General features: G+C 51.4%; 1 protein-coding gene across 1 annotated transcript in view; it reads right to left on the minus strand.

Moving 5' to 3' along the window:
* Nucleotides 1-23,714, minus strand: part of COPG2 (COPI coat complex subunit gamma 2) — a 123,084-nt gene that overhangs the window by 13,783 nt on the left and 85,587 nt on the right. The gene's annotated exons all lie outside the window — the stretch shown is intronic.

Below are 23,714 nucleotides of genomic sequence, written 5' to 3' on the forward strand. Positions count from 1 at the left end.
GGCAAAGCAAAATTTAACTTTAGATGGGAAAGCTCATGTGAGGAGTGACATGCTGAAAAACAAGTTTTGGCACTATAATTGTATCTAGTGGAACAAGGAAGAATACAGGTGATAGAAACCAAGTAAAAAGAGCACTGTATGGATAAGAAAACATTTCAGAGTAATGAGATAAAATATAGGGTAAAACAGTTTCACAATAAGCAGATCTTTATTGAGGGCAGAAATGGACGCAGGATTAAAGACAGGCGAAAAGTACTGAAGAAAGTGAAGGCAGATGGAAACAAGTCAGAAGGCAACTACATGCAGTAGAGTGGAATATTAGAAAAAGGCAAAGTGGGAAAAGAAGTTAAGACATGGATAAAGAAGAATTCAGCTGACGGGGGGAAAGGGTGTCATGGAATGGAATTGAAAACTGCACATCCACATCTAGAAAGGATTTATAACTTTGTAAGGTGGTACTGGATGAATTATGGAACAAGGACGGGTTAACTAGGGGGTTAAAATATGGCAAAGAGAAAGAGGAATAAAATAGATACGCAAAACTAGAGTTACACATAGGACTAAAGGATTCCATGAGAAGAAATAAAAATGAGACGAAAATGACCTTATTCAGTAGTAATGGAAATAGAGGAAGAACAAAGGAGAGGAAAACTGCATGGATTACAGAAACACAGTGACAAAACTAGAGTCTAGTAAAACCAACACATGATGCGGATAATAGCAAAGAGTGGCTAAAATAAGGTGGTAGAACAGAGCATCTTGCCAAACTTGTTATAGTATATAAACTTAAAACATACAAAGTACTTATGGAAGAGGAGAAACTATTAAATGGGAATGAGAGTGAAATCAGGTTGAGAAGAGGGGGTTAAGGCTCTATGTACCTGTTAATAGCTGAGTTCAAGGAAGGGTCAAGTTTTCAACAAGATCCAGAAGAGAGAGAAGTTAAAAGTGTCTGGCAGTGAGAGTGGAGTGGAGGAATGAGGGATGAGAGGAAGAGGTCGGAGCACGTCCTGCACAACATAGATACAGAAAAGGACGAGGGCTGCGATGAGTAGATTTCCAGGGGTCTGTGCTAACACAGTGAACACTAAGCACTTTGAAAACGAGTGAAATGAAACAATGGAATGAGTGTGGATGGCTTAGGAAGTTTAAGTAAAAAGAATTCAAGTCACATTCAACAACGATTCTTGACTAAGAGGGAAGACAGACCTAAGAAAATGAAAAGTGTAACTATGTAAAGTAGGCTGGAGTTTGGGGCATGTCAGATGGAAGGGACTGTGTTGGTCCCAAGAAGGGATGGCTGGATCAGTGTCAGAGTGGGGGCAGGGCTGGGGTCCTTGAGGAACAAGGGTCAATGGCAACCGGTGGGAGCCTAGAGGCAGGAAAGGGGAGAGTGCAGCCCATGGAGGCACGCTGGGCTTCCACAGCAGTGATTCTTCCCCGGGGGAGGGGGGTAGGTTTCACCCAAGGGGGGCTGTGGGCGTGGACCCCAAGGCAGGCCTGTCAGGACACCTGAGGGTGAGCCATGCTCTGCTCAAAGCAAAAACAAAACCAAAAAGATCAAAGAAGAAAACACAAAAACATTCCTGAAAGATGATGCTGATAGGCTTGCCTTGGGGGTCGTGCATCCTCGGGTGAGAATCACTGGGTGGAAGGGGCAGGGTGGACAGCTGGGCAGAGAGGCGAAGCATGAGCAGATGAGCCCGAGTCGGGCAGACGGAGGCATCAGAGTCTAGAGTGTCAGACATGGAGGAAAAGGACCCAGGCAGGACCAGGGAGACAGCGAGTAAATGAATGTAGCCAGCAAGGCACCTGGAATGATTGGGGGAGGGGGAGTGGGATTACTGTCAGTCATTTGGGAGGGGATTGCAAGCATGGTGTCCCTGAGCTTAGGACTCTGGAGGAGTAAGGCTGAGGGAGATGGAAGTGGTGACTGAAAGGAAGTTGGGTTGTGTGTATGTGAGCAGAGAGCACCGGAGGGGGGTGTCCACGCAGAAGGAAGGGGCCGATGGGACGGGAGAGGACGGTGCAGGAGAGCGTCTGGGAGAGAGAGGACTGCTCGGAGTGGGGAGGGAGGGTGGACAGCAGGACCCGGGGCAGGAGGGTGGGAAGAAGGCGAGAGTGCTGCGGTGAGAGGAAAAGGTCGGAGAGTCAGAGGCCGGAGCCTCCCTGAGAGCTGTGTCAGAAGAGTACGTGACAAGGGGTCTGGATGGAAACCTGAAAGGTTACAGGGAGTGATGTCGTGGGGTCGTGCGGCCCGGGAGGCAAGCTCAGCCTGGCTCATGAGCATGGGTTGGTGGGCGGAGCGTGAGGATTCAACACAGTGTGCCTGAAGCAGAGGCGACTCAACTGGGTTGAGCAGTGGATGGGGGACGGAGAAGGGAGCACAGTGCAGAGGAGACAACTGAATCCAGCTGGAAGGTGCACAGACGGTAGCTGAAAGTGTTGCTGTGCGTGCCATAGAGAAGCAAAGCAGCAGAGACCTAGAAACTGGGCCCAGGATTAGGAGGTCAGGTGAGCTGCCTCCAACAACTCAGAGTGTGGTAGAGGCGCGGGCTCCGACGGGCCACAAGAGTGAGGAACTTCAGGTGATGGCACCCAGCAGCCAGGGCAGGAGAGACTTGTTGAGAGGATCAGGGAACACACTGTGCTGAGAGGGATGGCAGGGAGCTAGAAGGAGAGAGTGGGTGTGGAGAATCTGCCCCCAAAAGTGGGCCAAGGGTGAGAGGAAGCCCATGCAGGGGGAAGAGCACAGCGCAGGTAAGGCACGCAAGGAGCAGGGAGAGGTGGGTGAGGCCCGAGGAGCATGGGCTGGTAGGGGTAGAGGCCCACTGAAGGTGCTGGAGACGGGGCATGGTGAGAAGAAGGGTCACAGAGAAGCACGCAGAAGCAGTGACCTTCTTCTTTCAATGTCGTGGACCCAAAACGGTAGGGTGCTTAGGGGTGAGTTTGGACGGCAGATGGACTTAGTATTAGCACACTGGGGACAAAGAAACTGGCCATCCTGGGAGCATGAGGGCTAGTCAAGAAAAAGAGTACTGAATCCTCATGACTGACAGAGGCAAGGGAGTTGCTCAGGGGGTGGCAGGGAAGAGAAACAGGGACAAGTATCACAGGAGAAGGGAGAGAACCTTACGAGTATGTGAGGGGCTCAGGGTAGAAAGGGGAAGGCAGCCTGAAGAGCTATTAATCTGGAGACTTTGGCAGATCTCAGGGTTAAGAGGGGTAGGATGTGTGGTATTGGGACCAGAAGGTAGGTGCAGTGCAGAGGTGAGACCTAACAGCCTGGGCATTTGAAGACCTGGGGCCCTCAGGAAAAAATGGGGTCCATCTCCTGATACGACTGTGGTAAAACTGAGAAAACTGGGCATCGTTGCACATTAAGAAGGACTCTACAGAGAAACCACTAGTAGGTAACCTCAGAGATTTCGGATGGACTTAGTGGTTGGAGTTCAGAGTGCGGGTAGCAAATATGCTTAAAATGGCAGGGGAGTGAGGGAGAACCAAAGCTGTGTTGACATTTCCCAACCATCACCGATTCTGAGCTTTTGCTATTCCAGGGGCACTGGAAAGGGGGGTGGTGCAGGCCTAGCATGTGGTGGAGAGACTGCACACATGGTAGAAGGGGGACCTTCTAAAGGAGTGGGGTGTCAGAGGTCGAGTCTGAGAAGACAGTGTGTGCAGAAAAGGGGCACAGGGGGAGCAAGCAGTGGGTGGGATGGTAGAGGCTTGAGGGGTAAGGGACTCTTGTTTGGGAGACTTAATCCAGGAAACAACAGAGGGGGCAATGCAGAATGGGACGGAGAGAGGAGGATCTTAAAATCTGTACATGAGGGGATCATAGCCCAGAGGGAAAGAGGGCAAAGAGTGGATCCAGACCATGTCATCGGGGAGTGGGAGAGCAAGGTGATGGGCAGGGGTGCATTCTGGGGCCTGTGGGAGGAGAGACGAAAGCAGTGGAGGTGATGGAAGAAGAGGGGGGAGTCGGGCCTGGTGTAAGGAACTGTGGGCAGTGGCTCTATTAAAAGGAAACAGAGACAAGGAAGGAAGGTGAGATGAGGTGAGGATGAGTATAAGGAAGCCTAAAGGGAAGGCAGTACTAAACCCAGTGGAAGGACCTGATGAGAGACAGCAGATGGTACTGGAGAGAATGTGGCAGGGCAGGGGAAGAAGAGAGAATGAGCATAAGGGCAGGTCACAGGAGGGAGAGCCCCTACGGAGAAGGGATGACCCAATGCATCTCGATGACAGGCATCAGGGAGCACTGAGATGAGATCACGGGCCCTAGAGAAGAGGCAAACGCTTTCCCTGGGCCAGGGAGGGAAAGGGAAGGAACGGATCACGTGAGGAAAGGTCACAGGAAGGAATGTCCAAATGGGGTCTTGATGTGGCACGACAGGAGGGTCACCTACCAGGGACAGACCAGGTGATGGGAGGCATGCAGGGGAGGATGGAGAATGGAGCGCAGCGGAAGGGACACAGGCTGGACACCAACCGGGGAGCAGTGGGAAGAGGGAGGTGGGCAGGTAGGAATCCAGGCAGATCTCAGAGGTGCCAACCAGAAGGAACCTCAGAGTTACAGGGCCAGCCAGTGGGAGCAGAGGCTTGGGGAGGGAGGAGTGGAGGGTGGCAGGCAGGGGGTGGGGAGCAGTGGCTGCTGCCGCAGCCTCGAATGTTGTGGCAAGGGTGCAACTCTTCCGCCAGGCTCTTTACTACGGATCCGCTGGGGGCGGGGAAGGACTGGGTTAGGGTGTGGGTTGGCTTTGATGGGGTTGGACGGGAGGGCAGGGTTGGGATTAATGGGGATGGGGGTGAGGAGTTGGGGGAGGGTCATGAGGCAAGTTCCAGGCACTGAGAATATCATCTACTTTTAACTGAACTTCTGGTACTTATACGTCCAGTGTTGGGATGATGACTTCAGGTTGAGGAGAGGACTGGGAAGACCAGTGAAACCACCCAGAGAGGACAAAGGAGAGTAGCTGCAGGAAGGGAGGGAAAGGTCTGCTTGGCAGGAATCACAGAGGGACAGGAGGACCATGGGGCCAAGGCTCTGCAGGGGGATGGTGTCGTGGGTCTGAAATGAAGAGAAGTAAAGTAGAGAAAAGAACGATGGCAAGTGCCAAGAAGGACCAGATTTGGACCAAAGATATTGTCCCAGTGCCTGAGGGTCATAGAGGATGGGGGGCAGGAGGGGGATATAGGGGTGTGTGAAAAGAATAGTGTTTTAATACAGACCGGGGTTTGGGGCACGGCAGGTGTCAGTGAGTTAATATGGAAGGGAATGTGGTGGTGCCAGGAGGACAGTGCCGGGCCAGTGTCAGAGTGGGGGCAGGGCTGGGGTCCCTGAGGAACAAGGGTCAATGGCAACCGATGGGAGCCTAGAGGCGAGCAAGGGGAGAGTGCAGCCCATGGAGGCACGCTGGGCTTCCACAGCAGTGATTCTTCCCCGGGGGGGGGGTAGGTTTCACCCAAGGGGGGCTGTGGGCGTGGACCCCAAGGCAGGCCTGTCAGGACACCTGAGGGTGAGCCATGCTCTGCTCAAAGCAAAAACAAAACCAAAAAGATCAAAGAAGAAAACACAAAAACATTCCTGAAAGATGACGCTGATAGGCTTGCCTTGGGGGTCGTGCATCCTCGGGTGAGAATCACTGGGTGGAAGGGGCAGGGTGGACAGCTGGGCAGAGAGGTCAAGCATGAGCAGATGAGCCCGAGTCGGGCAGACGGAGGCATCAGAGTCTAGAGTGTCAGACATGGAGGAAAAGGACCCAGGCAGGACCAGGGAGACAGCGAGTAAATGAATGTAGCCAGCAAGGCACCTGGAATGATTGGGGGAGGGGGAGTGGGATTACTGTCAGTCATTTGGGAGGGGATTGCAAGCATGGTGTCCCTGAGCTTAGGACTCTGGAGGAGTAAGGCTGAGGGAGATGGAAGTGGTGACTGAAAGGAAGTTGGGTTGTGTGTATGTGAGCAGAGAGCACCGGAGGGGGGTGTCCACGCAGAAGGAAGGGGCCGATGGGACGGGAGAGGACGGTGCAGGAGAGCGTCTGGGAGAGAGAGGACTGCTCGGAGGGGGGAGGGAGGAGAAGCAGACAAGGAGGGACGGAAGGCAGCACCCATCACTGCAGGACGAGACTGAGAAGCATGGTGTAGCATGTGGGGTAGCAGGTGCAAAGCTAAGAGGGGGGCAGAAGTGCCACTGTGAAAGGAAAAAGGAGAATCAGAGGAAGAGGCTCCCCAAGAGCTGCGTCAGAAAAATAAGCAACAAAGGAGTCTGAACAGAAATATGAAAGGTTACAGGGAGCGACATTTTGGGGGCCCAGAAGGAAACCATACACTACGTCCACGGGGAGTGAGTATGGGTTGGATGGAGCGTGCAGATTCAGTGCCTTGCTTCTGAGACAAAGATGACTGAATTCAGTTGAGCAGAAGGTGGTGGATCAAGAAGGGAGCACTCAGCAGAGAAGACAACCAAATCCAGCTGGAAGGTTCACAATGGTAGCTGAAAGAATGCCACATGGCTCAGGTAGGACAGTTCCTTTGCTATGTATGCAGTAACTGCAAAGCGGCAGAGACCTAGAAACTGGGCCCGGGAGGTAGAAGGTCAGGGGAGCCGTCTCCTAAGGGTGGGAGAATATGGTAGACAGAGGTAGTCCACAGGGCAGGAAGAGTGAGAAAGGGCCTGCCATGGAGCCTTGGGGTTAGGGCAGGAGAGGCTTGTTGAAAAGGTCAGGAAAGCACTGCACCAAGAGTGGGATGGAATAGAACCTGTAGGTGGCAGTGGACATGGAGAATCCAGGAACTTTTGCCCCTAGGAATGGGCCAAGGGCATGCAGGAGGCAGAGCAAAGAGCAGGTGAGGGCAGCAAGGAAAACGGGAGTAGTGGGAGGAGACCAGAGGAGAGTGAGCTGGTGGACAGAGATACTGGCCCATTGAAAACGCTGGAAACAGCTCTGTCAGTGCAGGGCATGGGGAGATGTGAGAGGTCAGGGAGAAGCTCACAGAAGCATCAACCTTCTCCAAAAGGGTGGACTAGAAAAAGCAGGGGGAGAGCAGAAGGATTCACAGCCGCCCATTAAAGAGGAAGAAGCTGGCAACAGGTGGAGCTTCATGGCAGAAAGGAGCAGATGTCAAGGAAAAGACCACTGAATCCACCCAGGAACTGGCAGATGGAAGGGGAAGTGGAAGATGAAGTAGAGGAAAGAGAGCAAAGAGGGGATCTGGACTCTGTCAACGGGGAGTGTGAGGTCAAGGACATCTGGCAGGGGTGCATCACGGGGGCTGATGGAGAAGAAATGGAAGCAGTGGAGGCCAGGGAAGGAAGAAGAGGAGGAAGTGCCAGCTTGGTGTAAAGTCCCGTGGGCAATGGCTTAACTAAAAGGGAAGAGAGGAGTGGAAGGAAGGTGAGACAGGGGAAGGCTAAGGCAAAGGCAGCCTAAAGGGAAATGGTGGCCTGGGCCAGTGGAAGGACCGGACGAGAGACAGCAGATGGTTTTGGAGAGAACATGGCAGGGCAGGGGGTGGAAAGAGCGTGAGCTGTGAGAGCAGGTCACAGGAGGGAGCACCCCCTACGGAGAAGGGATGACCCAATGCAACTTGATGACAGGCATCAGGGAGCACTGAGATGAGATCACGGGCCCTAGAGAAGAGGCAGACGCTTTCCCTGGGCCAGAGAGGGAAAGGGAAGGAACGGATCACGTGAGGAAAGGTCACAGGAAGGAATGTCCAAATGGGGCCTTGATGTGGCACGACAGGAGGGTCACCTACCAGAGACAGACCAGGTGAGGGGAGGCATGCAGGGGAGGATGGAGAATGGAGCGCAGCGGAAGGGACACAGGCTGGACACCAACCGGGGAGCAGCGGGAAGAGGGAGGTGGGCAGGTAGGAATCCAGGCAGATCTCAGAGGTGCCAACCAGAAGGAACCTCAGAGTTACAGGGCCAGCCAGTGGGAGCAGAGGCTTGGGGAGGGAGGAGTGGAGGGTGGCAGGCAGGGGGTGGGGAGCAGTGGCCGCTGCCGCAGCCTCGGATGTTGTGGCAAGGGTGCAACTCTTCCGCCAGGCTCTTTACTACGGATCCGCTGGGGGCGGGGAGGGAGCTGGGGATGGGGTCAGTGGGTGTGTGGGAAGGGGGAGGGGTTGGGGTGGGAGGTGGGGAGGGGGGGCAGGGTTAGGGTGGGGGTGTGGGTTGGGTTTGACTGGGTTGGATGGGAGGGTAGGGCTGGGATTAATGGGGTGGGTGGAGGGACATGAGCCAATCTCTAGGCACTGAGGATATCACCTACTTTAATTGCGCTTCTGGACTGATTTCAAGTCCAGTGTTGGGGTGATGACTTCAGGCTGAGGAGAGGACTGGGAAGACCAGGGAAGCCACCCAGAGAGGACAAAGGAGAGTAGCTGCAGGAAGGGAGGGAGGGAAAGGTCTGCTTGGCAGGAATCACAGAGGGACAGGAGGACCACTGGGGCATGGCTCTGCAGGGGGACAATGTCGTGGGCCTGCTATGAGGAAGGGTAAAGTAGGGAAAAAAACAATGGCAGGTGCCAAGAAGGACCAGATTTGGACCAGTGAATATTGTCCCAATGCCTGAGAGTCATTGAGGATGGGTAGAAGATGTGTGGCATGTGTGTGTTAAAAGAACAATACTCTGATGCAGACTGAGGTGTGTGTCCTGTCGGGGGTCAGTGAGTCACTGCGGAAGGGAATGTGGTGGTTCTGAGAGTACTGACCAGTGTCAGGGTGGGGCCCTTTGGAGATTCTGAAGAGGTGTCAATAGCAACCAGTGGGAGGCTAGAGGTGGGCAAGGGAGAGTGCAGCCCCGGAGGTCACACTGGGCTTCCCCAGCAGGGATCATCATGGGGACAGGGGGGTGGATTTCACCCAAGGAGAAGCTGTGGGCAGTGGCCCCAAGGGAGTTCCATGAAAACATCTGAACAGTGAGTAGTACTCTGCTCAATACAAAGAGAAATCAAAAAAATCCCAGAAGGAAAGCACAAGAACACGCCGGGATAATGAGGCTGATAGGCTTGCCTTGGGGGGTCACGCATCCTCGGGTGAGAATCACTGGGTGGAAGGGGCAGCGTGGACAGCTGGGCAGAGAGGTGCAGCATGAGCAGATGAGCCCGAGTCGGGGCAGATGGAGGCATCAGAGTCAAGACTGTCAGAAACAAGGGAAAAGGACCCAGACCAAGCAGACAGTGAGCAAATGGATGTAGCCAACAAAGGGCCTGGAATGAGAGGGGGCAGGTTAGGATTCCCCATCCATGGTAGAGAGGGTGGGCACCAAGGTGGTGGCCCCTGAGCTGAGGACACCTGAGGAGCAGGGCTGAGAGATGGGAATGGCGACCAAAAGGAAGGTGGGTTGTGCACACCTGAGCAGAGCGCTCTGGGCGAGATGTCCACAGTGAAGAAAGGGCAGACGGATGGGACACAACACGGAGCAGTGCGTCTGGGAGAGAGACGACTGCTGGAGAGGGAGGAGGAGAGAGGGAGGGCAGACAGCAGGACCCAGGGCTCTGTGCAGTTTGAGACCGAACGGGATGATGTCAGGCAGCAGGGAGGCAGAAGTCGAAGTACTGGAGGGAAAGGAAGAGGGGAGGAGAATCAGAGGGGGGAGGCTCCCCGAGAGCTGTCAGAGGAGTATGCAACAAGGGGTCTGGATGGAAGCATGACAGGTTACAGGGAGCAAGCTTTACGAGGTCCCGGAGGAAAGTACAGCGTAGGTCCACAGGGCTGAGTGTGGGTTGGTGGGCAGAGTCTGTGGATTCAGTACTGTGTGTCTGAGGCAAAGAGGGTTGAACTGGGTTGAGCAGCAGGTGAGGATCAAGAAGGGAGCACTCAGCCGAGGAGACAACTGAACCCAGTTGGAAGGTTCACAATGGTAGCTGAAAGAATGTCACATGCTCAGGTAGGACAGCTTTTTACTGTGTTGCAGTAGAGAAGCAAAGCAGGAGAGACCTTGAAACCAGGAGGCCAGGTGAGCAGTCTCGGACAGGTGGGAGGGCATGGAGAGAAGAGGGGATCCAACGGGCCAGATGAGTAAGAAACTGCAGGCGATGGCGCCCGGCAGCCAGGGCAGGAGGGGCTTGTTGAGAGGATCTGGGAACACACTGCATCAAGAGGTGGATGACAGAGGGCTAGAAGGAGACAGTGGATGTGGAGAATCTAGGAACTGTGCTCCCGAAAGTGGGTCGAGGGCACGAGGAAGCCCATGCAGGAGGAAGAGCACCGTGAGGGTAAGGCAGGGGAGGGGCAGGGAGAGCTGGGTGAGGCCCGAGGAGGCTGAGACGGTAGAGGCAGTGGCTCTTTGGAAACTTGGAGACAGCCCTGTCAGCGTAGCACACGGTGAGATGATGAAAGGTCAGAGAGCACCTAGAAGCAATGATTTTCTCCTAAATGGTAGGCCCAAAAACTAGCATGCTTTGGTGTGAATTCAGACAGCCTGGGTTCAGTACAGCATGCTGGGGACCAAGAAGCTGGCAATGGGGGAACATAAAGGCAGGTCAAAGAAGAAGGCAAAGAGTAGGGAGTGTGTCACGTGACTGGCAGCTGGTAGAGGAAGTAGGATGAGATGTTGAAGAGGAAGCAGAGGGGCTCCTGGAGACAAGAGCAGGAGAAAAGGTGGATGAGGGGCTGAGCCGGTTCAGTGGCAGCCAGCTTGGAAAGAGAGAAACACTGGAGTCTCGGGCAGCCACGAAAGGTGTCTGTGGGATACGAGTTGGGTCAGGGAAGTCGATGGGAAAAGAAAGGAACAGGTGGCAGTGAAGAGGGGAAAAAACATCATGAACATGCTCGGGGCTCAGAACAGGTAAAGGGGGCACTGCAGAGAAGAGCAGGGCAGCCTGAAGGGCTCCCAATCTGGGACTTTGGGAGATCTCAGGAGGCAAGAAGGTTTTGTGCGGTACTGATGCCAGATGGTAGGAGCAAAGCAGAGCTGAGACACCATTGCCTGGGTCTTTGAAGACCCAAGGCCCGCAGAGCAAGGGGGAAAGGGCCATAACGACTGGTGACGCAGAGGACAGGGCAGTGCTGTACCATCAGATAGACCCTGCACACAAACCACTAGCAGGTATCCTCAGGGACACTGGAAAGGACCAGGTGGAATCCAGTGTGCAGGCAGCAAGCATGCTTAGAAATGGCACAGGAATGGGTGGGAACTAAGGTGGTAACAGCATTTGTCATCAGTCACCAAATCCATTCTGCTATTCATCAGGTGCTGAAGAATGGAGGTTAGCAAGTGGCAGAAAGACTCTGCACAGGGAATCAGGGGAACAGCTGGGACCTGTGAAGCCAGTGGGGTATCAGAGGTCTAGTCTGAGGAGATAATGTGGGCAGGAAAGGGCTACAAGGGGAGAGAGCAGTGGGTGGGGTGCTAAGTGGTTGGAGGGTGACGGACTCTTGTTTGGGAGGCTGGACCCACACACCAGAGGGAGCAAGGCCGAACAGGACGGGGGGCGATTGGAGGGTCTTGAGATCTGCACATGGGTGCTGTGAGGGGATCGCGGCCTAGAGGGAAAGAGGGGGGTCCGGACATGTTACTGGGGAGTTGGGAGAGCGAGGCAACGGGCAGGGGTGCATCCTCGGTCCACAGGAAGAGAGATGGAAGCAGTGGGGGCGAGGGAAGGAGAAGACAGGGAAGTGGGGGCCTGGTGTAAAGTCCCGCGGGCAATGGCTTGATTAAAAGGGAAGAGAGAAGAGGAAGGAAGGTGAGACAGAGCAAGACTAAGGAAAAGGGAGCCTAAAGGGAAATGGGGCCCAAGCCAGTGGGAGGACCAGACCAGTGACAGCCCATGGTTTCAGGAGAGAACGTGGCAGGGCAGGGGGTGGAAAGAGCGTGAGCTATGAGAGCAGGTCACAGGAGGGAGCACTCCCTATGGAGAAGGGATGACCCAATGCATCTCGATGACAGGCATCAGGGAGCACTGAGATGAGATCACGGGCCCTAGAGAAGAGGCAGACGCTTTCCCTGGGCCAGAGAGGGAAAGGGAAGGAACGGATCACGTGAGGAAAGGTCACAGGAAGGAATGTCCAAATGGGGTGTTGATGTGGCACGACAGGAGGGTCACCTACCAGAGACAGACCAGGTGATGGAAGGTGCACAGGGGAGGATGGAGAGAGGAGAGAGGTGGAAGGAGACAGGCTGGTTACCACTAAGAGGAGCAAGGAGAAGAGGGAGGTGGCAGGTAGGAAACCAGGTAGATGTCAGAGGTGCTCACTGGAAGGAAGTGCAGAGTACTGGGGTCAGCCAGTGGGAGCAGAGACATGGGGAAGGAGGAGTGGAAAAGGGGTGGCAGGCAAGGGGGTGGGGAGCAGGGACTGCTCTTACAGCCTCAATGTTATAGCAAGGGTGGAACTTTTCAGCCAGGCTCTTTACTGTGGATCTGGCAGGGAAGGGGTGAGAGCCTGGGGGATGGAGTTTGGGATGGGGATCAGGATTGGGGTGCAGGTAGGGGTTGACTGGGTTGGATGGGAGGGCAGGGTGGGGATCAGTGGGGATGGGGGGACGGGGGTTAGAGTCGGGACACATGAGTCAAGCTCCAGGCACTGAGAAAGTCATCTACTGTAACTGAGCTGTGGACTGATTACAAGTCCGGCGCTGGGGGGTGATGAGTACATTAAGAAGAGTGAGGGTGAGAACACTGAAGCCACCCCGAGAGGACAAAGGGGAGCGGCCGCAGGAAGGCAGAAGGGAGACAGCTGGTTGGCAGGAAACACAGATGGACATTATGACCATAAGGGCAGGGGGTGTCACAGATCTGAAATGAGGAGGGATAAACTCTTCAAAGGGACAAATGACAAGCACTGAGAAAGAGGAGAATTAGACTAAAGATATTGTCACATGCCTGAGAGTCATGAAGCGCAGGGGATACAAGGGGTGTTTGGGGCTGTGGGCATGAAAGAGACGGGAGAGGACAGTGCAGGAGAGCATCTGGGAGAGAGGTGACTGCTCGGAGGGGGAGGGAGGGCGGACAGCAGGACCCAGGGCTCTGTGCAGGTCCAGACTGAGGGCGGTGGTGTCGGGAGTGGGTCTGGCAGGTGCGGGGGCAGGAGGGTGGGAAGAAGGCGAGAGTGCTGCGGTGAGAGAAAAAGGTCGGAGAGTCAGAGGCCGGAGCCTCCCTGAGAGCTGTGTCAGAAGAGTACGTGACAAGGGGTCTGGATGGAAACCTGAAAGGTTACAGGGAGTGATGTCGTGGGGTCGTGTGGCCCGGGAGGCAAGCTCAGCCTGGCTCATGAGCATGGGTTGGTGGGCGGAGCGTGAGGATTCAACACAGTGTGCCTGAAGCAGAGGCGACTCAACTGGGTTGAGCAGTGGATGGGGGACGGAGAAGGGAGCACTGTGCAGAGGAGACAACTGAATCCAGCTGGAAGGTGCACAGACGGTAGCTTCTTTAAAGAATGTCACATGGCTCAGGTAGGACAGTTCCTTTGCTATGTATGCAGTGACTGCAAAGCAGCAGAGACCTAGAAACTGGGCCAAGGAGGTCAGGTGAGCAGTCTCCAACTGGTGAGAGAGCGTGGTAGAGGAGAAGGGGTCCAATGGGCCAGAAGAGTGAGGAAGGTCGGGTGATGGTGCCCAGCAGCCAGGGCAGGAGAGGCTTGCTACGAGGATCAGGGAACACACTGTGCCGAGAGGATGGCAAAGAGCCTACAGGAGGGAGTGGATGTGGAGAATCCAGGAACCTTGCCCTGCAAACTGGACCCAGGGTCAGAGGAAGCCCATGCAGGAGGAAGAGCACAGCACAGGTAAGGCACGCGAGGAACTGGGAGAGATGGGATGAGGCCAGAGGAGCATGGGCTGGTAGAGGTAGAGGCCCATTGAAAATGCTGGAGACGGGGCATGGTGAGAAAAAGAATCAGAGAGGACCCAGAAACAACCACCTTTTCCAAAATGGCAGACCCGAAATGTAGGGTCCTTATGGCTGTTTTCAGAGGCCATGGACAGCACTTTGTGGACCAGGAGCTGGCAGTCAGGAACATGAGCGTGTGTCGGAAGAGAGGGAGCAGGTGTCGAGGAACAGGCAGCGAAGACCTCGCATGACTCAGGTGGCAGGGGAAATAGGACGGATGCTGCAGATGAGGTAGGGTGTTTCTCAGAGAGCGGAAGAAAAGGCAGAGTATGGGCCAAGTAACGTCCAATCCCCACCCACTCTGGACAGCAAGAGACAGAGGCATCTTGGGCAGCTATGAGAAGGAGGGAGCAGGCTGGGTCAGGTAGTCGATGGGACAAGTAAGGGACAGTAGGCACAGAAGAGGGGAGAGAACCTCATGAATGTGGGGACATCCACTGATCTCACGGCTCAAGAGGAGTGGCCTGTGCAGTACTGAGGCCCAGTGGTAGAAGCAGAGCAGGTCCCAGCTGAGATGCCAGAGCCTGGGCGTTTAAAGACCCAGGGCTCTTAGGAGCAATTGGGGACAGGGTCCACAATGACTGTGGTGACATGGAGGAAACAGGGCAGCATTGCACATTAGATACATCCTGCACAGAAACGACTGGCAGGTAACCTCAGGGACTTCAGGATGGACTCAAGTGGATGGAGCCCAGTGTGTTGGTAGCAAATATGCTTAGAATTGGCAGAGAAGTGGCCAGGAATTCAGGTGGTATCAACAGTGCTTCTGCTATTACAAGGGAGCTATAAAGGGTGGAGTCCTAGGATGTGGCAGAGAGAGTCCACACAGGGAACCAGGGAAAACCAGGGACCTTCAAACCATATGTGTAGTCAGAGAAGAGAATGGGGGCAGCAAAGAGGCACAGGGAGAGAGAGCAAGGGGCAGAGTGGTGGAGAGTTGGAGGTGGGGTCTCATGATCAGGAGACTGGATCTGGGGAACAACAGAGCGGGCAGGCACAATGGGATGGACAACCAGAAGAGAGTCTTAAAATATGGCCAAGAGGGAAAGAGGGCAAAGGAGAGATCTGGACCACGTCATCACGGAGTGGGAGAGCGAGGCAATGGGCAGGGGTGGACACCAGGGTCTGAAGGAGGGGAGATGAAAGCAGTGGAGGTGAGGGAAGGAGAAGATAGGGAAGTGGGGGCCTGGTGTAAAGTCCTGTGGGCAATGGCTTGATTAAAAGGGAAGAGAGAAGAGGAAGGAAGGTGAGATAGAACATGACTAAGGAAAAGGGAGCCTAAAGGGAAATGGTGGCCCAAGCCAGTGGGAGGACCAGACCAATGACAGCCCATGATTTCAGGAGAGAATGTGGCAGGGCAGGGGGTGGAAAGAGCGTGAGCTATGAGAGCAGGTCACAGGAGGGAGCACCCCCTATGGAGAAGGGATGACCCAATGCATCTCGATGACAGGCATCAGGGAGCACTGAGATGAGATCACGGGCCCTAGAGAAGAGGCAGACGCTTTCCCTGGGCCAGAGAGGGAAAGGGAAGGAACGGATCACGTGAGGAAAGGTCACAGGAAGGAATGTCCAAATGGGGCCTTGATGTGGCACGACAGGAAGGTCACCTACCAGAGACAGACCAGGTGAGGGGAGGCATCCCGGGGAGGATGGAGAATGGAGCGCAGTGGAAGGGACACAGGCTGGACACCAACCGGGGAGCAGCGGGAAGAGGGAGGTGGGCAGGTAGGAATCCAGGCAGATCTCAGAGGTGCCAACCAGAAGGAACCTCAGAGTTACAGGGCCAGCCAGTGGGAGCAGAGGCTTGGGGAGGGAGGAGTGGAGGGTGGCAGGCAGGGGGTGGGGAGCAGTGGCCGCTGCCGCAGCCTCGAATGTTGTGGCAAGGGTGCAACAGCCTCGAATGTTGTGGCAAGGGTGCAACTCTTCCGCCAGGCTCTTTACTACGGATCCGCTGGGGGCGGGGAGGGAGCTGGGGGCGGGGAGGGAGGAGCTCAGGGAATGAGTGGGGATGGGGATGGCGTTGGGGTCGGGGTGCAGGTCGGGTTTGACGGGGTTGTATGGGAGGAGAGGGTTGGGATTGCTGGGAGTGGAGGTGGGGTGGGGAGGGAGATCCAACTGCAGACACAGAAAATCATCTACTTTAACTGCGCTTCTGGACTGATTTCAAGTCCAGTGTTGGGGTGATGACTTCCGGTTGAGGAGAGGACTCGGAAGACCACCACCAGAGAGGACAAAGGAGAGTAGCTGCAGGAAGGGAGGGAAAGGTCTGCTTGGCTGGGATCACAGAGGGAGGTGAGGACAATAGGGCAAGGCTCTCCAGGGGGACGGTGTCATGGGTCTGATATGAGGAGGGGTAACCTAGGGTAACAGACAATGGCAGGCGCCAAGAAGGACAAGCACCAAAGATATTGTCCCAGTGCCTGAGGGTCATAGAGGATGGGGGGCAGGAGGGGGATATAGGGGTGTGTGAAAAGAATAGTGTTTTAATGCAGACCGGGGTTTGGGGCACGTCTGGTGTCAGTGAGTTAATATGGAAGGGAATGTGGTGGTGCCAGGAGGACAGTGCCGGGCCAGTGTCAGAGTGGGGGCAGGGCTGGGGTCCTTGAGGAACAAGGGTCAATGGCAACCGATGGGAGCCCAGAGGCGGGCAAGGGGAGAGTGCAGCCCAGGGAGGCACGCTGGGCTTCCACAGCAGTGATTCTTCCCCGGGGGGGGGGTAGGTTTCACCCAAGGGGGGCTGTGGGCGTGGACCCCAAGGCAGGCCTGTCAGGACACCTGAGGGTGAGCCATGCTCTGCTCAAAGCAAAAACAAAACCAAAAAGATCAAAGAAGAAAACACAAAAACATTCCTGAAAGATGACGCTGATAGGCTTGCCTTGGGGGTCGTGCATCCTCGGGTGAGAATCACTGGGTGGAAGGGGCAGGGTGGACAGCTGGGCAGAGAGGTGAAGCATGAGCAGATGAGCCCGAGTCGGGCAGACGGAGGCATCAGAGTCTAGAGTGTCAGACATGGAGGAAAAGGACCCAGGCAGGACCAGGGAGACAGCGAGTAAATGAATGTAGCCAGCAAGGCACCTGGAATGATTGGGGGAGGGGGAGTGGGATTACTGTCAGTCATTTGGGAGGGGATTGCAAGCATGGTGTCCCTGAGCTTAGGACTCTGGAGGAGTAAGGCTGAGGGAGATGGAAGTGGTGACTGAAAGGAAGTTGGGTTGTGTGTATGTGAGCAGAGAGCACCGGAGGGGGGTGTCCACGCAGAAGGAAGGGGCCGATGGGACGGGAGAGGACGGTGCAGGAGAGCGTCTGGGAGAGAGAGGACTGCTCGGAGGGGGAGGGAGGGTGGACAGCAGGACCCGGGGCAGGAGGGTGGGAAGAAGGCGAGAGTGCTGCGGTGAGAGGAAAAGGTCGGAGAGTCAGAGGCCGGAGCCTCCCTGAGAGCTGTGTCAGAAGAGTACGTGACAAGGGGTCTGGATGGAAACCTGAAAGGTTACAGGGAGTGATGTCGTGGGGTCGTGCGGCCCGGGAGGCAAGCTCAGCCTGGCTCATGAGCATGGGTTGGTGGGCGGAGCGTGAGGATTCAACACAGTGTGCCTGAAGCAGAGGCGACTCAACTGGGTTGAGCAGTGGATGGGGGACGGAGAAGGGAGCACAGAGCAGAGGAGACAACTGAATCCAGCTGGAAGGTGCACAGACGGTAGCTTCTTTAAAGAATGTCACATGGCTCAGGTAGGACAGTTCCTTTGCTATACATACAGTAGAGAAGGAAATAAGGAGAGATGATGAAGGTGGGCCCCGGATGTAGGCGAGATCAGGTGAGCATTCTGAAACAGGTGGTAGAGAAGAGGAGGTCCAATGGCTAAGAAGAGTGAGGAAGGTAAGGCTATGGCGCCCAGCAACCAGGGCAGGAGAGGCTTGTTGAGAGGATCAGGGAACACACTGCACAGAGTGCAGTAGCAAAGAGCCAGAAGGATGGAGCTGGATGTCGAGGGTCCAGGAGCTGTGCACCCATGAGTGGGCCAAGGGTGTGAGGAAGCCCATGCAGGAGGGAGAGGACAGCGTGGGTAAGGCCAGGTTGGAACTTGGGGGAGGTGGACGAGGTGAGAAGAGGATGAGCTGGTAAAGGTAGTGGTCTGTGGAAAATGTTGGAGAGGAGCCTGTCAGTGCAGGGCATGACCACACGAAACGATGGAAGGTCAGACAGAAGCCTGAGTGACCTGAAAAGACATGGTGCTTAGGGATGAATGGGGACAGCATTTGGAGTCACTACAGCACATTGCAGACCAAGAAGCTGGAGACTGGGGAGCATGAGGGCAGGTCAAGAAGAGAGCAGATGTCAAGGAAAAGACCACTGCATCTGTGGCATGACTGGCAGGTGGTAGGGGAAGTAGGATGGGATGTTGAAGATAAAGCAGAGAGGCTCTCGAAGACAAGAGTGGGAGAAGAGGCAGAGGATGGGCTGAGCAAGGTTCAGTCCACACCCAGCCTGCAAAGAGAGAGATCCTTGGATTCTCTAGTGTCCATGAAGGTGGCAGGCCAGTACTGAGATGGGTCAGGGGAGCCAATGGGAAAAGAAAGGGACAGGCAGCATGGATGAGGGGAAGAACCTCATGAATGTGTGAAGGGCTCAGGGAAGTTAAAGGGGGCTCTACAGAAAAGGGGAAGGCAGCTTCCAGAGCTCCCAATCTGGGGACATCAGCAGATCTCAGGGGCAGGAGGGGTGGTATTGAGGCCAGACGGCAGGTGTATACTAGTGAATAAAAGAAAGTACAGGTGCTATCTGTTTTATCTGTGGGAAAGCACTGTTTTATGGGAAGATAGACAATGTAGAATGTTTATAGAGGGAGAGGCTACAGCATAGCCAAGTACAAAGCAAAGGTGTACAGTGCAATCAATTGGATTTTGAAAGAATTGTATTTAGCACTGGTAAAATATGCCTCCTACAGATGCTGATATAGTGTTTATACGTTCATTGTTTTTCCAATGAAAATGAGCAGAGGAAAAAGAGAAAAGAAGTGGTTAAAATAAAATTGGAACTAAGTCAACAGTATACATACAAATCATTCTTAGAATTATTAAGAAACATTATAATGGTTAGGATGCATAGTTCAACCTGTTCAACTTGATCACAATTAATGGAATAAAGGGAAACAGGAGAAATATATAAAAAGAAATTACCACAGGGAAATTGGTGGGTGGCTGCCTGAAAAATCTATCAGACAATTATGTCAAAGTGGGTAGATTCAAGAGAATAAATGGTCACATAGAGATAAATTCATAAAACAAAATCTGAAGGGAGAGCGTCAGCAGCAGTTCTTGTAACATTAGTGCTCCTGACATCCTAAGATGAAGATGCATGCCAGAGAATGGGGTTGTTTTGAATAATAAGAGTAGGTCAAGGAGTAATTTCACACATTTTCACATACTGAATCCATTTAAAGGCCAGACTGTGAACCAAGCCTGGGTGGTACCAACAAGCAGAGGTTTTTTCTAAGGCTACAAGATGGGGAAAAAGGAAATGAGTGGATATGCCATGTTTACATTGCATTCTGGAGAGATGTTATCTTTTAAGAAAGGCATCAATGAAGATGACAGCTATCGATGATGGTGTGAAACGGGAACATGAAATAGGACAGGAAAACAGGTTCAAAGTCAGCACAGAGGAAATGTTAGAAATTTCAGTGTGTTAGAAATTTCAGTGTGTTTGAGGAAAGGGAGGTTGGTTGCAAGATGAACAGGTGAATGAGGTCTCAAACTGGAATCTTGGCCAGTCTCATTAACGGGTCAGATTTGGAGGAATATGGATTCTACAGCTAGGCTGATACAAATTCTAGTGATAAAGGTAGGGGAAATGGTGGCTAAATAGTAATGTTCAACCTATCCTGCTTTTTTAGCATTTGAGTAAAAATTCAGATTACGTGCTTAGCTTGGAAGAATGCAAAGTTTCACCAAGGGTCATTAATATGGATCCCAGTGAGTGGTTGGAGGTGAGTCAAAGTAAAAAAACAGATAAATTTTACTTAACTGAAGTTGTGGATTTAATTCAGAATGTCAGGAGTTAATATGGCTAATACTGAATAGCAAATAATGGAATGGAGACAACAGATTCAGCGAAGAGATTGGAGTCCATCAGGATCCTGTGGTGGTAGCTCATTAAGATAAAGGTTTAAGGAAGTGTAGAACTGCAAGAACTGCAGTATGTATGTATAATATGAAAGAGTTATGAATTGTTAAATGGGAGGCAGCATCCCTAATGAAAAACAGAAAGAGAGGGCTTCCCTGGTGGTGCAGTGGTTGAGAGTCCACCTGCCGATGTAGGGGACACGGGTTCGTGCCCCAGTCCGGGAAGATCCCACATGCCGCGGAGCGGCTGGGCCTGTGAGCCATGGCTGCTGAGCATGTGCGTCTGGAGCCTGTGCCCCGCGATGGGAGAGGCCACAACAGTGAGAGGCCTGCGTACCGCCAAAAAAAAAAAAAAAAAAAAGAGAGAAACTTATATACATGTCCTATTAAACTTGATCTTAGTATGGATATTTTCTATTGAAGGCTATTTAAATGAGTTATCTAAATTTGTTGAAATGAGAAATAATGATGCAATGAGGACCAAGAGTTCAATAATAAAAGCAATATAGGGATTAGAATGGTTCTGAGTAAGTAATAAAGCAAAAAGGTAGAGTCATTACAGAGGTCCAAAGTGGGGAAAAATTTGTAGAATGTTGCATATATATGTTGTTACTGGTGTAATAAACATTCAGAGGAAGGAGCGTTGCTGGATGAGAAAGGACACTAAGAAAGCATGCTGCCTTGAAGGCTTTTCTAGAAAATTTTCAGTAAAGAGTAGTCGCTGGAGGATGGAAGATAAGTAGGCCTAACTAAACTGAGACTTATATGATGTTCATTACTCTTTCCACAATTTGCCCAAGATTTCAGGGAAGGAGTTATGGTAATACCTTGATGTTGAGTTAAAGTAAATTTTTTCAGATGGCATAGATTTTTTGTATACTTATAAAGTAAGGAGGAGTGGGAAAGTTTAAAGATACAGAAAAGGTAAGAACAGTTGATGGAATAACCTTCTGAGGAGATGGGTGGGTGGGTGTCTTTTGAACTGTGAACGACTTGATTGTTAAAGAGGATAAAAGGAGAAAGTGGATAGTTTCAGAATTGAAACAATAATAGCCTCTATCTATTAAGTATTTACTAGGTGTCTGGCACCACGCTAATCACGTTACTTAATTTCATTTTATCCTTACAACAATCCTACAAGGTTTAGAGATCAAATAACTTGCCTATGATTACACACTCAGTGTGTAACAGAGTCAGAATTCAAATCGAATTTATCTATCTCCAAAACCTACATTACTTTCTATTCTATACAGTTTTCAAGTTGAAGGAAATCACAATCTATAGAATTTCTGTTTTTTTTTCTGTGACTATATGGAAAATATATTTTCTGAGGTGAGACAAGCAGAGGTGATTGATGTATAGATATTCAGGTGATTGGTAAAATTCAGAATATCTGCAATGGGAAAATGCTGAAAGGAAGGCATGTGGAAAAGACTCTTATTACCACCTATGCCCTGGTATTTCACTTCTATTCATTGCACAGCAAAGACTTTGGATTGGCCACGGATTAAAAATTTTAGAGTTTCTAACAAAGACTAAAGAATAGAAAGGAGTTTTTTTTAAAGCAGGTAAATGATAGGTAAAATGTAAAATCGACTACTAACAAAATTTTAAAAGTCCAAGTGTTGAGACTTCCATTGGAAGAATTCCATTTCTTTTCTCCAAGATGCAATCACAAGAGTTTATAACTAAGTTTTAACACCAACCAGCAAACCCTTTGAATTTAACAGAAAAGAAAGAAAATTCTCCAAATGACAAATTTTTATAGACAAAATACTAACAACCATCAAGCAAAAGAGTCCATAGCCAGCAGACCAAAGGTTGAAACCTCTGGGCTAATTTGTAAGATCTGTATTTTAAAAAGAAATTAACTCCGTAGTAAGGAGGGGTAAGAAAACCTCCCTATGCTTTCTGTCTTAGTAGAAATGTTTTCTGTTGTTGTTGTTTTCTCCTATACTATATGTAACTTCTGTAATTTCAATATTGTTGTTTTATGTATTTTGATATTGTAAAATTGTATTTATTGTATTCTGTTAGAACCACTCCGTGGGGTGTGAGGCACCTGAGTTATCAGTTATCCAAGTGAACCTGGGGAAATGGGAGGAGCTAGTATTCTCAACTGGGGAGAGCTTGATTCTTTAACCAATGAGTTCAGCATTTTGCTTCCAAAATTAAGTGGCGAAGTAATGGCATCCCTTAAAAAACAGGAACTTAGTGGGAAGTAAAATGGGGTTAGAATTTTGAAATATGGAGAGGTGGCTACTGGAAAAAACTGAAGAAGTATGGTGTATCCCAGGATGATGGCAGAAGCCATAGGGCTACATTACGACTGGGCCCAGATACTGGTTTAGAATAAGGGTAAGTAAAACTAGCTTTATTTACATAAGAGTACAGCCAGCTTAATTACTGGCTGGTGGACATAAGCCAAATCTAACCAGAGGGAAACAGACCAGGAAAGAAAGTGAAGCTAAAAGGGAATGGAATAAGAGAAACCTTAGAAAGGGATAAAGGAGGTAATTAAAGGTTAAAGTTGGATGGCCTAATGCTCGAAGGAGAACTAGTGGAGGCCAGATAGGAAAGTGCCTTCCTACCCAGGGGCTTATGGATCCAGGGTGGCCGCAACTGCGGGTCCACCCAGGGCCAGAGGGAACAACCTGGGGTTCAGACCCAGCAATGGTGCCAACTTGAATCTACCTCGTGCTAGAGTTGAGTAGCCTGGTCTATCATCCAACACAGGTAAGATTGGGCAGGGGCTCCCAGAACCAACATCTAAAAAGGGAGTTGGGAGAGGGGCTAAGGGAAGACAGGTTAAGCCCCAAATGTAATGAATGATGACCAGGGATAACTATTTACTAGTGCTTTTACGATTTCTTGTAACTCTGTAACTTTCCCAGTATTTGTTAACTTCTATCTGATTTTTCCTGTATTAGTAGTAAAAATTGTTTTTTCCTGTATTAGTAGAAGTTGTTTTTTCCTGTACTAGTAATAAAAATTGTTCAAAATGTAAGTGCGATGTGTGTGCTTATTTCAGTGAAAACTGGGTAACAGTTGTGGAAACTCTGCAGTGAATATGGGAAGAAAAGAACTCAGGTGGGAAAAATGGGAAAAGAAATCAAGTACAACAAATACTTGACATTCATAGGTTAGAAGATCTCAAACCCCCAATTTGTAAATACCACTGGCACTAGCAATTGGCTCTCCTTCACAGGCCTTCCCCACTCCACCCCCCCCCACGATTGCATTCAGGTCAAGGAGATTACAAGCCCTTCTCAAATGTGGATACACAGATGTTGGCTAAGCCACTCATTAGGCTGAGACATACTCTTAGACACTTGCCTTGTGTTATAGGACCCTTAAAAACAATATATTTTATGATGCCACGGATCTACTAAATAAAAAGTCCTTAGGATGCCCTGGAAAGAAACATCAGGGAGAAGCAGGCCATGATCCTTCATAGGAGACATCAGGTATATGAACCCTCACTAGTGGTGACACTGTTCCAACAGAAAGTCTGAGTTCCTTTTTGGGCTACCACTGTATACATCCAGTTTCTGTTTTACAATTAAATGTCCAGCATATTTTACTCAGAAACTTGGTTATAAAATTAATATTTCTATAAGCAGTAACTCATTTTATAAATATAAATATACCATCATTTAATTCCGGAAAAGAAACAAATTCTTGAACCCCAAACATCTGTCCAGACATTTAAGAGCTCAAGTGGTAATGCACTCTTAATCATATCTCTTCCATTC

Source organism: Hyperoodon ampullatus, assembly GCF_949752795.1.
Source record: "Hyperoodon ampullatus genome assembly, chromosome: 9".
NCBI lineage: Eukaryota > Metazoa > Chordata > Mammalia > Artiodactyla > Ziphiidae > Hyperoodon > Hyperoodon ampullatus.